At 44.2% G+C, this 13,866-nt stretch overlaps 3 non-coding genes across 3 annotated transcripts; 1 reads left to right on the forward strand and 2 right to left on the reverse strand.

Annotated features, from left to right (window-relative positions):
- Positions 1-4,117: 4,117 nt before the first annotated feature.
- TRNAL-UAA (transfer RNA leucine (anticodon UAA)) lies at positions 4,118-4,200 on the reverse strand. Its single transcript has one exon. It is a non-coding gene; the product is annotated as a tRNA-Leu (tRNA).
- A 4,830-nt stretch (positions 4,201-9,030) lies between these two features.
- On the forward strand, positions 9,031-9,113 carry TRNAL-UAA (transfer RNA leucine (anticodon UAA)). Its single transcript has one exon. It is a non-coding gene; the product is annotated as a tRNA-Leu (tRNA).
- A 295-nt stretch (positions 9,114-9,408) lies between these two features.
- On the reverse strand, positions 9,409-9,491 carry TRNAL-UAA (transfer RNA leucine (anticodon UAA)). Its single transcript has one exon. It is a non-coding gene; the product is annotated as a tRNA-Leu (tRNA).
- Between the last annotated feature and the right edge of the window lie 4,375 nt (positions 9,492-13,866).

Genomic DNA, 13,866 nt, shown 5'->3' on the forward strand with positions numbered 1-13,866 from the left:
AACTCTCACCACACGGCACGCAAACTTCAAAGAACCCAATAAGGCTTGCACCTGCTGTAACTCCAGCTTATCCGTGGAAACAGCCTCCTCCAACAGAGAAATCAACTTTTGAACTTATCCACCGGAAACCGTACCTCAGATTTCTCTGAGTTCAATATAGCAGGGCCTTCAGTCTTATCCGGAGCCAAAGGTACTTCCATCTCCTCCATACACTTCTGAAATTCAATTAACCCTTTTTTACATTCATTGGACCACTGCAAGCCCATCAGAAAAGAGTCACCTAGGTAGTTCGTGACATGCCCGAGCCCAGTCTTCTGTTGGAAAAACCACTGCAAAAAACAACTACAAGTTTCAAACAGGGAACAAGAAACAGAACAGCCCATTGGCAACATTATATCCACAAATATAGAATCCTCAGATTAAAGACCCAACAATGAAAAATCCTCAGGATGTACCGGCAATAGTCAAAAGACAGATTGAATGTCTAACTTTGCCATTTGTGCCTTCCTTCCACAAGCCCTTACCAACTTAATTGCCTCTTCCACTGATGTGCAATGCACTATGGAGTCTTCATGTGCAATTAAATCATTAACTGACTCCCCTGCAGCCCACGATAGATGATGAATCAATCTAAACTCACCTTGTTGTGTTTTAGGCACAACACCCAGTGGTGAAATTGTTAAGTTATGAATCGGCCAGGTATCCCATGGACCCACCATTCTGCCACCCTCCAATTCCGTCCTCAATTTCTTTCTCACCACTTCCGGATTCTCAACTGCAGATTTCAAATTTTTTCTCTGTCTTCTATGACCTTGATAACATAGCTTGAAACCCTCAAGAAAACTGTAGTACAGTAACTTGGCCTCCTCACGCCTCGGATAAAACTGCAACCAATAAAACAAAATTTCAAATTTATTAGGAGAAGGGCCCTTTTCCCACCATCTGCTGTATCCGACCCCTTCCCCTATCACCACCTCTACCTGCATTAGCCTTCCATCCCCATTGCATCCCTCCAAAACATTGCACCAATGGATGTTTGCCCCTGCAATTGGAGCAATTGTGCATGAACTTGCACTGGAGTCGTGTGCATGACCCTCTGTTGAAGGACCAACAAGATCCATTCTGTGGGAACTGAGCTCTCGTGAAACTACCCACCCTAGATTGGTTGGGATGCCCCTGACAGGGCTTGTAAGGAACCAGAAGACCACTAGCTGTGTGTAACGCTGAGGCATTCTTGGAAGTACACAACCCTTGCATCCAAAGCTCATTATAAATATCTCACCATTCTTTATCTGGAAATAATGCCATCTGGGCTCTAAGTTCTTCATTATATCTAAAACATCCAAAACCACCATAGTCTATTTGAGCCCACCTAAAAACGTCCATGTATTTTAATTGAGAAATACAACGCTCCGGATGCCTCTCACAATAAACGCTAGCAATGATTAAGAATACTGACATCCAATTCTCAAGGGTAGTGGGAACTTTCGGCCTCCTAGCTAATTCCCATTCCTCCTCCTTTGACCCTTCCTTAGCCCACACTTCTCTATGTAATAATTTAAAAACATCAACAAACTCACCTTTACAAATGTTTTCCTTCATGGCTTGGGTGAGATGCGCCCCCAAAGGCAAGAACAACCCCATATATGGCAACTTTTTACTTTTTACACTACCCTCACCTGAGTTTCCTTTTTCCTTACCTGGCTCTGCCTTAGAAGCCTCCTCACCACTTGCCTCTGACTTACCATCATTGACTCCGACTTTTTTGTTCACAGCCCCCCCAAATGGACATTGTCTGCATCTTTAACTGCTTCATTATTTGCATCATCTTTCCCACTCAATCTACCCAAACTTCCTTATGCTAACGCAAAAGGGTATTACCCACTGTTACAGACACCAAACACACTACCTTCATGCTTAACTCTTCACACCCCATAGCCACAGCAGCCTGTGTCTCACCTTTTTTGAATGAAACCACTTGCAGGTACCTGATTATTCATCTTGACTTTCCGATTACGCTGCACCATCAAAGGGGGCAAATCCTGAAACACACCAAAACACTTTCCTCTGTTAGAACAGCTCACCTAATTTCTTTGCTGCATCTCCTTCCCCGAAGTCTCATCCCCACCCACACAATTCTCCCCATCCTTAGTCTCCTGGTCGTCATCGTAATCCATCAATTCATCATGCAAAATGAGCCCCGAAGCCAACGAGACAGCACCTTGGCTGATAGCTGGGATCTTGAAGCCGTGATTGTACCATAAATCAAATGATTCACCAGGCCACTCCCTTGTAATCGGGTTGATCGCTCTGGATGCAACCCTCTCTTATGACCGGCATTTTAAAGGTGCCCAGACCTTTACCGGCGTCTCCGCTGTTGTCTTATTTTTCATGACGTCCTTTGGCATGGCTCGTCCTCCTGAGCTGCGAAGCCCAAAGGAGCTGTCACACCCCAAAAATGCTTCAGCCACCCCAGGGTGTGCTTTCTTAAGCTCACCCCTGACAAAGCTATGCCCATCTTCCTGTAATTGCTGGACTCTATTGAAATTGACCTCACTTGTGTCAAAATTATAAACCACCTGTTGCTCCGAGACAAACACAAAGGGGCAGATTTAAGGAAAGTGGCTCTGCCGGTGCAGCGCCACGTTCCTTGCACCCCTTAACGCCCCTGTACCGCCACCATGTGTGAGCTATATATATAATAATACGGCGCACCATGGCACAGGGTAGGGGCATTAGCGTTATATTTTTTACGCTATTGATGTACTCTGCAAGATTAGCGCCATCATTTTGGGACTAATCCTGCAGAGTACATAGGGGCCCATTATAAATAATGGTATTCCCCCTTTTAACGCCTCCTCTGAGTAGGCGTTAAAAGTGTAAAACAAATGGCGCAAGGAAATCTCTTAGATTGCCTTGCGCCATTTTTTCGGGCTCCCTAATGGGCGAACGCCCACCTTGTATAAATTATGCCTGACCCTTCCCCACCACACCGCTTCCTCTACTGCCAACTCTATGCCTCCCAGCCATTCCCGTGCAGTGCGGCAAACGAAGCGACCCACGCGGAGTCAAGAGTTCGCTCTTGGCTACAACACCAGCCCCAGAGACACCCTTCTCAAAAAGCAACCTGTCAGGTGAGGAACGAGCGTGCCCACTCTCTAACAAGGGAACGCCCCCTTTGCACACATCATGCATATATTATGCATGATGTGGCGCAAAGTGTTAACAAGTTGGCGCAAACCTAGCTTGCGCCACCTTGTAAATATTTTGCTATGGTAGTGGCCTATGATCTTCACATTTGCGGCAAAATAAATTCTGCAAATGTAGCGCTAAGGGCCGCAAGGGCCTTGTAAATCTGTCCCAAAGTGTTTTAGATTGTGTGAAGTGTAGTTTTGAGTCTTGAAAAGGGGTTAGTGTGATATTTCTTAAGATTAACGTCAATTTGCAGACATATTTAATAGGACATGTGACAAAAACGGTGTGAAAAAAGCACACCTTTTTTCGTCCTACACGCTGATAATCTTAAACATGTTTGATAGGTATGGTTGTATTTTTTTTTTTATTAAGTACATGCACGTTTTATAGAGGAGAGGCATGACATTACCTTGTATTCCTGAAATGTGTTTTGAGTAACCTGATAAAATATATAGATATGAAAATATATATATATATATAGAAAGCTCAATGTCACACAGTGAGCACTCTTGATATCTTTAATAAGTGCCATGTTGTTGCCCTTGCCTGCACAGGTACCAGGATGGCCGCGTTGGACTTAAGATCCAATGGACATGTGTCCATGTGGGTTCAAGCCCCACTCCTGGTAGAGAGATTTTGTAATTCATTATGCACCAAATGGAAAGCATTAAGTCAGGTATCATAAACAAATAAGTCACCTATAATAAACGAAAAAGCATACTGTAATACAACCTGCAACAAAAGGTTACTAAGTTTCAAAGAGAAATGTACAATACAAGGCGTTTACTTTTTTGGGGGTAGAAAAATACACGTTAATCGATATGAAGATTTTATATGTAGCTCTTATTTTAATATTAATCAGGAGCAACTGAAAAGTGCGTGAAATTGAAATGAACAGTGTCACGGGAGAGAAAAAATGATTTACCTGGAGTGGGGCTCGAACCCACGCAGACACATGTCCATTGGATCTTAAGTCCAACACCTTAACCACTCGGCCACCCTGATCTACATAGTGCAGGTGTGCCTGCAATCATGATATAGTTGTTTTTCAGGAGAAGAATCATCTATACTATCAGCCCTCCCAACAGGAAAAGCAGAATTCAAAACCCCCAAAATATCCCTCAGCTTTTGCATGGAAATAGGATGCCATTGATCCAACCTGGATCCATCCTCCATCGCCCAGCCAGCAACAATTCTCCTACACATTTCTCCTTCCATGGTATCATAATCCCAAAAGTACTTACCGAAAAATGTAATACCTGCCATCTTCCCTGTTATAGCCACCACCGCCAATCCTAGGTCAATATGTGTCATAATGAAGCAGACCCAATCCTCCCTCCTATACCGTGACATGTAAGGTCCCTCATACCTCCTCAATGCACCAGACTCAATAAATTCTGCCTAGGCCTTGCCATATGACCTCAAAGTAGATGGAGCAATGGACTGACGAATCAATTGTAACATCCTTAGATTCCCAGCTCCCAAAGGTCCACCGTCAAAGCCGTTTTAAGCAAATCTGCTCCCGGCACCAGTACACCGAATCTCTGCCACTGTGAACGAGATAGCCCATCAGTGATATCATTATTCACACCTGGAACATACTGACCCTTAAACAAAATATTGAATTTCAGACAATGAAGCAAAAATAAACGCAACAACTTCAAAACTTTTTCATCTCGAGCCTTCTGTGAATTGACTAAATTAACAACTGTTTGGCTATCCACATTAAAAACCACTCGCCTGTTTGCTAAAAGGTTACCACACAACACTAAAGCAACCATCAAATGGAAAAAAACTCCAGAAACGAAATGCTATGGTGTGCCTCTCTCCAAGAATCCGGCCATGACTCAGCAGTCCAATCACCATCTCAGAAAACCAAACCATGGGCTCCCGAATCATCAGAAAAAATTTGAACTTGCCATAACCATTCATCCTCAACCGTCAACATGTTAACACCATTATTACTTTGCTGGAAAGAAACCAACATTCTGAAGTCAGCATTGATGACCTCTTTAAGCCGAATTCTGGGATGAGGTAAAACAGCACCTTTGACTGAAAAACCAAGGCACCTACAAAGAGCTCTACCAACTCTCACCACACGGCACGCAAACTTCAAAGAACCCAATAAGGCTTGCACCTGCTGTAACTCCAGCTTATCCGTGGAAACAGCCTCCTCCAACAGAGAAATCAACTTTTGAACTTATCCACCGGAAACCGTACCTCAGATTTCTCTGAGTTCAATATAGCAGGGCCTTCAGTCTTATCCGGAGCCAAAGGTACTTCCATCTCCTCCATACACTTCTGAAATTCAATTAACCCTTTTTTACATTCATTGGACCACTGCAAGCCCATCAGAAAAGAGTCACCTAGGTAGTTCGTGACATGCCCGAGCCCAGTCTTCTGTTGGAAAAACCACTGCAAAAAACAACTACAAGTTTCAAACAGGGAACAAGAAACAGAACAGCCCATTGGCAACATTATATCCACAAATATAGAATCCTCAGATTAAAGACCCAACAATGAAAAATCCTCAGGATGTACCGGCAATAGTCAAAAGACAGATTGAATGTCTAACTTTGCCATTTGTGCCTTCCTTCCACAAGCCCTTACCAACTTAATTGCCTCTTCCACTGATGTGCAATGCACTATGGAGTCTTCATGTGCAATTAAATCATTAACTGACTCCCCTGCAGCCCACGATAGATGATGAATCAATCTAAACTCACCTTGTTGTGTTTTAGGCACAACACCCAGTGGTGAAATTGTTAAGTTATGAATCGGCCAGGTATCCCATGGACCCACCATTCTGCCAGCCTCCAATTCCGTCCTCAATTTCTTTCTCACCACTTCCGGATTCTCAACTGCAGATTTCAAATTTTTTCTCTGTCTTCTATGACCTTGATAACATAGCTTGAAACCCTCAAGAAACCTGTAGTACAGTAACTTGGCCTCCTCACGCCTCGGATAAAACTGCAACCAATAAAACAAAATATCAAATTTATTAGGAGAAGGGCCCTTTTCCCACCATCTGCTGTATCCGACCCCTTCCCCTATCACCACCTCTACCTGCATTAGCCTTCCATCCCCATTGCATCCCTCCAAAACATTGCACCAATGGATGTTTGCCCCTGCAATTGGAGCAATTGTGCATGAACTTGCACTGGAGTCGTGTGCATGAACCTCTGTTGAAGGACCAACAAGATCCATTCTGTGGGAACTGAGCTCTCGTGAAACTACCCACCCTAGATTGGTTGGGATGCCCCTGACAGGGCTTGTAAGGAACCAGAAGACCACTAGCTGTGTGTAACGCTGAGGCATTCTTGGAAGTACACAACCCTTGCATCCAAAGCTCATTATAAATATCTCACCATTCTTTATCTGGAAATAATGCCATCTGGGCTCTAAGTTCTTCATTATATCTAAAACATCCAAAACCACCATAGTCTATTTGAGCCCACCTAAAAACGTCCATGTATTTTAATAGAGAAATACAACGCTCCGGATGCCTCTCACAATAAACGCTAGCAATGATTAAGAATACTGACATCCAATTCTCAAGGGTAGTGGGAACTTTCGGCCTCCTAGCTAATTCCCATTCCTCCTCCTTTGACCCTTCCTTAGCCCACACTTCTCTATGTAATAATTTAAAAACATCAACAAACTCACCTTTACAAATGTTTTCCTTCATGGCTTGGGTGAGATGCGCCCCCAAAGGCAAGAACAACCCCATATATGGCAACTTTTTACTTTTTACACTACCCTCACCTGAGTTTCCTTTTTCCTTACCTGGCTCTGCCTTAGAAGCCTCCTCACCACTTGCCTCTGACTTACCATCATTGACTCCGACTTTTTTGTTCACAGCCCCCCCAAATGGACATTGTCTGCATCTTTAACTGCTTCATTATTTGCATCATCTTTCCCACTCAATCTACCCAAACTTCCTTATGCTAACGCAAAAGGGTATTACCCACTGTTACAGACACCAAACACACTACCTTCATGCTTAACTCTTCACACCCCATAGCCACAGCAGCCTGTGTCTCACCTTTTTTGAATGAAACCACTTGCAGGTACCTGATTATTCATCTTGACTTTCCGATTACGCTGCACCATCAAAGGGGGCAAATCCTGAAACACACCAAAACTCTTTCCTCTGTTAGAACAGCTCACCTAATTTCTTTGCTGCATCTCCTTCCCCGAAGTCTCATCCCCACCCTCACAATTCTCCCCATCCTTAGTCTCCTGGTCGTCATCGTAATCCATCAATTCATCATGCAAAATGAGCCCCGAAGCCAACGAGACAGCACCTTGGCTGATAGCTGGGATCTTGAAGCCGTGATTGTACCATAAATCAAATGATTCACCAGGCCACTCCCTTGTAATCGGGTTGATCGCTCTGGATGCAACCCTCTCTTATGACCGGCATTTTAAAGGTGCCCAGACCTTTACCGGCGTCTCCGCTGTTGTCTTATTTTTCATGACGTCCTTTGGCATGGCTCGTCCTCCTGAGCTGCGAAGCCCAAAGGAGCTGTCACACCCCAAAAATGCTTCAGCCACCCCAGGGTGTGCTTTCTTAAGCTCACCCCTGACAAAGCTATGCCCATCTTCCTGTAATTGCTGGACTCTATTGAAATTGACCTCACTTGTGTCAAAATTATAAACCACCTGTTGCTCCGAGACAAACACAAAGGGGCAGATTTAAGGAAAGTGGCTCTGCTGGTGCAGCGCCACGTTCCTTGCACCCCTTAACGCCCCTGTACCGCCACCATGTGTGAGCTATATATATAATAATACGGCGCACCATGGCACAGGGTAGGGGCATTAGCGTTATATTTTTTACGCTATTGATGTACTCTGCAAGATTAGCGCCATCATTTTGGGACTAATCCTGCAGAGTACATAGGGGCCCATTATAAATAATGGTATTCCCCCTTTTAACGCCTCCTCTGAGTAGGCGTTAAAAGTGTAAAACAAATGGCGCAAGGAAATCTCTTAGATTGCCTTGCGCCATTTTTTCGGGCTCCCTAATGGGCGAACGCCCACCTTGTATAAATTATGCCTGACCCTTCCCCACCACACCGCTTCCTCTACTGCCAACTCTATGCCTCCCAGCCATTCCCGTGCAGTGCGGCAAACGAAGCGACCCACGCGGAGTCAAGAGTTCGCTCTTGGCTACAACACCAGCCCCAGAGACACCCTTCTCAAAAAGCAACCTGTCAGGTGAGGAACGAGCGTGCCCACTCTCTAACAAGGGAACGCCCCCTTTGCACACATCATGCATATATTATGCATGATGTGGCGCAAAGTGTTAACAAGTTGGCGCAAACCTAGCTTGCGCCACCTTGTAAATATTTTGCTATGGTAGTGGCCTATGATCTTCACATTTGCGGCAAAATAAATTCTGCAAATGTAGCGCTAAGGGCCGCAAGGGCCTTGTAAATCTGTCCCAAAGTGTTTTAGATTGTGTGAAGTGTAGTTTTGAGTCTTGAAAAGGGGTTAGTGTGATATTTCTTAAGATTAACGTCAATTTGCAGACATATTTAATAGGACATGTGACAAAAACGGTGTGAAAAAAGCACACCTTTTTTCGTCCTACACGCTGATAATCTTAAACATGTTTGATAGGTATGGTTGTATTTTTTTTTTTATTAAGTACATGCACGTTTTATAGAGGAGAGGCATGACATTACCTTGTATTCCTGAAATGTGTTTTGCGTAACCTGATAAAATATATAGATATGAAAATATATATATATATAGAAAGCTCAATGTCACTCAGTGAGCACTCTTGATATCTATAATAAGTGCCATGTTGTTGCCCTTTCCTGCACAGGTACCAGGATGGCCGAGTGGTTAAGGCGTTGGACTTAAGATCCAATGGACATGTGTCCACGTGGGTTCAAGCCCCACTCCTGGTTGAGAGATTTTGTAATTCATTATGCACCAAATGGAAAGCAGGGAAGTCAGGTATCATAAACAAATAAGTCACCTATAATAAACGAAAAAGCATACTGTAATACAACCTGCAACAAAAGGTTACTAAGTTTCAAAGAGAAATATACAATACAAGGCGTTTACTTTTTTGGGGGTAGAAAAATACACGTTAATCGATATGAAGATTTTATATGTAGCTCTTATTTTAATATTAATCAGGAGCAACTGAAAAGTGCGTGAAATTGAAATGAACAGTGTCACGGGAGAGAAAAAATTATATACCAGGAGTGGGGCTCGAACCCACACAGACACATGGCCATTGGATCTTAAGTCCAACGCCTTAACCACTCGGCCACCCTGGTCTACATAATGCAGGTGTGCCTGCACTCATGATATAGTTGTTTTTCAGGAGAAGAATCATCTATACTATCAGCCCTCCCAACAGGAAAAGCAGAATTCAAAACCCCCAAAATATCCCTCAGCTTTTGCATGGAAATAGGATGCCATTGATCCAACCTGGATCCATCCTCCATTGCCCAGCCAGCAACAATTCTCCTACACATTTCTCCTTCCATGGTATCATAATCCCAAAAGAACTTACCAAAAAATGTAATACCTGCCATCTTCCCTGTTATAGCCACCACCGCCAATCCTAGGTCAATATGTGTCATAATGAAGCGGACTCCATCCTCCCTCCTATACCGTGACATGTAAGGTCCCTCATACCTCCTCAATGCACCAGACTCAATAAATTCTGCCTAGGCCTTGCCATATGACCTCAAAGTAGATGGAGCAATGGACTGACGAATCAATTGTAACATCCTTAGATTCCCAGCTCCCAAAGGTCCACCGTCAAAGCCGTTTTAAGCAAATCTGCTCCCGGCACCAGTACACCGAATCTCTGCCACTGTGAACGAGATAGCCCATCAGTGATATCATTATTCACACCTGGAACATACTGACCCTTAAACAAAATATTGAATTTCAGACAATGAAGCAAAAATAAACGCAACAACTTCAAAACTTTTTCATCTCGAGCCTTCTGTGAATTGACTAAATTAACAACTGTTTGGCTATCCACATTAAAAACCACTCGCCTGTTTGCTAAAAGGTTACCACACAACACTAAAGCAACCATCAAATGGAAAAAAACTCCAGAAACGAAATGCTATGGTGTGCCTCTCTCCAAGAATCCGGCCATGACTCAGCAGTCCAATCACCATCTCAGAAAACCAAACCATGGGCTCCCGAATCATCAGAAAAAATTTGAACTTGCCATAACCATTCATCCTCAACCGTCAACATGTTAACACCATTATTACTTTGCTGGAAAGAAACCAACATTCTGAAGTCAGCATTGATGACCTCTTTAAGCCGAATTCTGGGATGAGGTAAAACAGCACCTTTGACTGAAAAACCAAGGCACCTACAAAGAGCTCTACCAACTCTCACCACACGGCACGCAAACTTCAAAGAACCCAATAAGGCTTGCACCTGCTGTAACTCCAGCTTATCCGTGGAAACAGCCTCCTCCAACAGAGAAATCAACTTTTGAACTTATCCACCGGAAACCGTACCTCAGATTTCTCTGAGTTCAATATAGCAGGGCCTTCAGTCTTATCCGGAGCCAAAGGTACTTCCATCTCCTCCATACACTTCTGAAATTCAATTAACCCTTTTTTACATTCATTGGACCACTGCAAGCCCATCAGAAAAGAGTCACCTAGGTAGTTCGTGACATGCCCGAGCCCAGTCTTCTGTTGGAAAAACCACTGCAAAAAACAACTACAAGTTTCAAACAGGGAACAAGAAACAGAACAGCCCATTGGCAACATTATATCCACAAATATAGAATCCTCAGATTAAAGACCCAACAATGAAAAATCCTCAGGATGTACCGGCAATAGTCAAAAGACAGATTGAATGTCTAACTTTGCCATTTGTGCCTTCCTTCCACAAGCCCTTACCAACTTAATTGCCTCTTCCACTGATGTGCAATGCACTATGGAGTCTTCATGTGCAATTAAATCATTAACTGACTCCCCTGCAGCCCACGATAGATGATGAATCAATCTAAACTCACCTTGTTGTGTTTTAGGCACAACACCCAGTGGTGAAATTGTTAAGTTATGAATCGGCCAGGTATCCCATGGACCCACCATTCTGCCAGCCTCCAATTCCGTCCTCAATTTCTTTCTCACCACTTCCGGATTCTCAACTGCAGATTTCAAATTTTTTCTCTGTCTTCTATGACCTTGATAACATAGCTTGAAACCCTCAAGAAAACTGTAGTACAGTAACTTGGCCTCCTCACGCCTCGGATAAAACTGCAACCAATAAAACAAAATTTCAAATTTATTAGGAGAAGGGCCCTTTTCCCACCATCTGCTGTATCCGACCCCTTCCCCTATCACCACCTCTACCTGCATTAGCCTTCCATCCCCATTGCATCCCTCCAAAACATTGCACCAATGGATGTTTGCCCCTGCAATTGGAGCAATTGTGCATGAACTTGCACTGGAGTCGTGTGCATGACCCTCTGTTGAAGGACCAACAAGATCCATTCTGTGGGAACTGAGCTCTCGTGAAACTACCCACCCTAGATTGGTTGGGATGCCCCTGACAGGGCTTGTAAGGAACCAGAAGACCACTAGCTGTGTGTAACGCTGAGGCATTCTTGGAAGTACACAACCCTTGCATCCAAAGCTCATTATAAATATCTCACCATTCTTTATCTGGAAATAATGCCATCTGGGCTCTAAGTTCTTCATTATATCTAAAACATCCAAAACCACCATAGTCTATTTGAGCCCACCTAAAAACGTCCATGTATTTTAATTGAGAAATACAACGCTCCGGATGCCTCTCACAATAAACGCTAGCAATGATTAAGAATACTGACATCCAATTCTCAAGGGTAGTGGGAACTTTCGGCCTCCTAGCTAATTCCCATTCCTCCTCCTTTGACCCTTCCTTAGCCCACACTTCTCTATGTAATAATTTAAAAACATCAACAAACTCACCTTTACAAATGTTTTCCTTCATGGCTTGGGTGAGATGCGCCCCCAAAGGCAAGAACAACCCCATATATGGCAACTTTTTACTTTTTACACTACCCTCACCTGAGTTTCCTTTTTCCTTACCTGGCTCTGCCTTAGAAGCCTCCTCACCACTTGCCTCTGACTTACCATCATTGACTCCGACTTTTTTGTTCACAGCCCCCCCAAATGGACATTGTCTGCATCTTTAACTGCTTCATTATTTGCATCATCTTTCCCACTCAATCTACCCAAACTTCCTTATGCTAACGCAAAAGGGTATTACCCACTGTTACAGACACCAAACACACTACCTTCATGCTTAACTCTTCACACCCCATAGCCACAGCAGCCTGTGTCTCACCTTTTTTGAATGAAACCACTTGCAGGTACCTGATTATTCATCTTGACTTTCCGATTACGCTGCACCATCAAAGGGGGCAAATCCTGAAACACACCAAAACACTTTCCTCTGTTAGAACAGCTCACCTAATTTCTTTGCTGCATCTCCTTCCCCGAAGTCTCATCCCCACCCACACAATTCTCCCCATCCTTAGTCTCCTGGTCGTCATCGTAATCCATCAATTCATCATGCAAAATGAGCCCCGAAGCCAACGAGACAGCACCTTGGCTGATAGCTGGGATCTTGAAGCCGTGATTGTACCATAAATCAAATGATTCACCAGGCCACTCCCTTGTAATCGGGTTGATCGCTCTGGATGCAACCCTCTCTTATGACCGGCATTTTAAAGGTGCCCAGACCTTTACCGGCGTCTCCGCTGTTGTCTTATTTTTCATGACGTCCTTTGGCATGGCTCGTCCTCCTGAGCTGCGAAGCCCAAAGGAGCTGTCACACCCCAAAAATGCTTCAGCCACCCCAGGGTGTGCTTTCTTAAGCTCACCCCTGACAAAGCTATGCCCATCTTCCTGTAATTGCTGGACTCTATTGAAATTGACCTCACTTGTGTCAAAATTATAAACCACCTGTTGCTCCGAGACAAACACAAAGGGGCAGATTTAAGGAAAGTGGCTCTGCCGGTGCAGCGCCACGTTCCTTGCACCCCTTAACGCCCCTGTACCGCCACCATGTGTGAGCTATATATATAATAATACGGCGCACCATGGCACAGGGTAGGGGCATTAGCGTTATATTTTTTACGCTATTGATGTACTCTGCAAGATTAGCGCCATCATTTTGGGACTAATCCTGCAGAGTACATAGGGGCCCATTATAAATAATGGTATTCCCCCTTTTAACGCCTCCTCTGAGTAGGCGTTAAAAGTGTAAAACAAATGGCGCAAGGAAATCTCTTAGATTGCCTTGCGCCATTTTTTCGGGCTCCCTAATGGGCGAACGCCCACCTTGTATAAATTATGCCTGACCCTTCCCCACCACACCGCTTCCTCTACTGCCAACTCTATGCCTCCCAGCCATTCCCGTGCAGTGCGGCAAACGAAGCGACCCACGCGGAGTCAAGAGTTCGCTCTTGGCTACAACACCAGCCCCAGAGACACCCTTCTCAAAAAGCAACCTGTCAGGTGAGGAACGAGCGTGCCCACTCTCTAACAAGGGAACGCCCCCTTTGCACACATCATGCATATATTATGCATGATGTGGCGCAAAGTGTTAACAAGTTGGCGCAAACCTAGCTTGCGCCACCTTGTAAATATTTTGCTATGGTAGTGGCCTATGATCTTC

Source organism: Pleurodeles waltl, chromosome 5, assembly GCF_031143425.1.
Source record: "Pleurodeles waltl isolate 20211129_DDA chromosome 5, aPleWal1.hap1.20221129, whole genome shotgun sequence".
Taxonomy (NCBI): Eukaryota; Metazoa; Chordata; class Amphibia; order Caudata; family Salamandridae; genus Pleurodeles; species Pleurodeles waltl.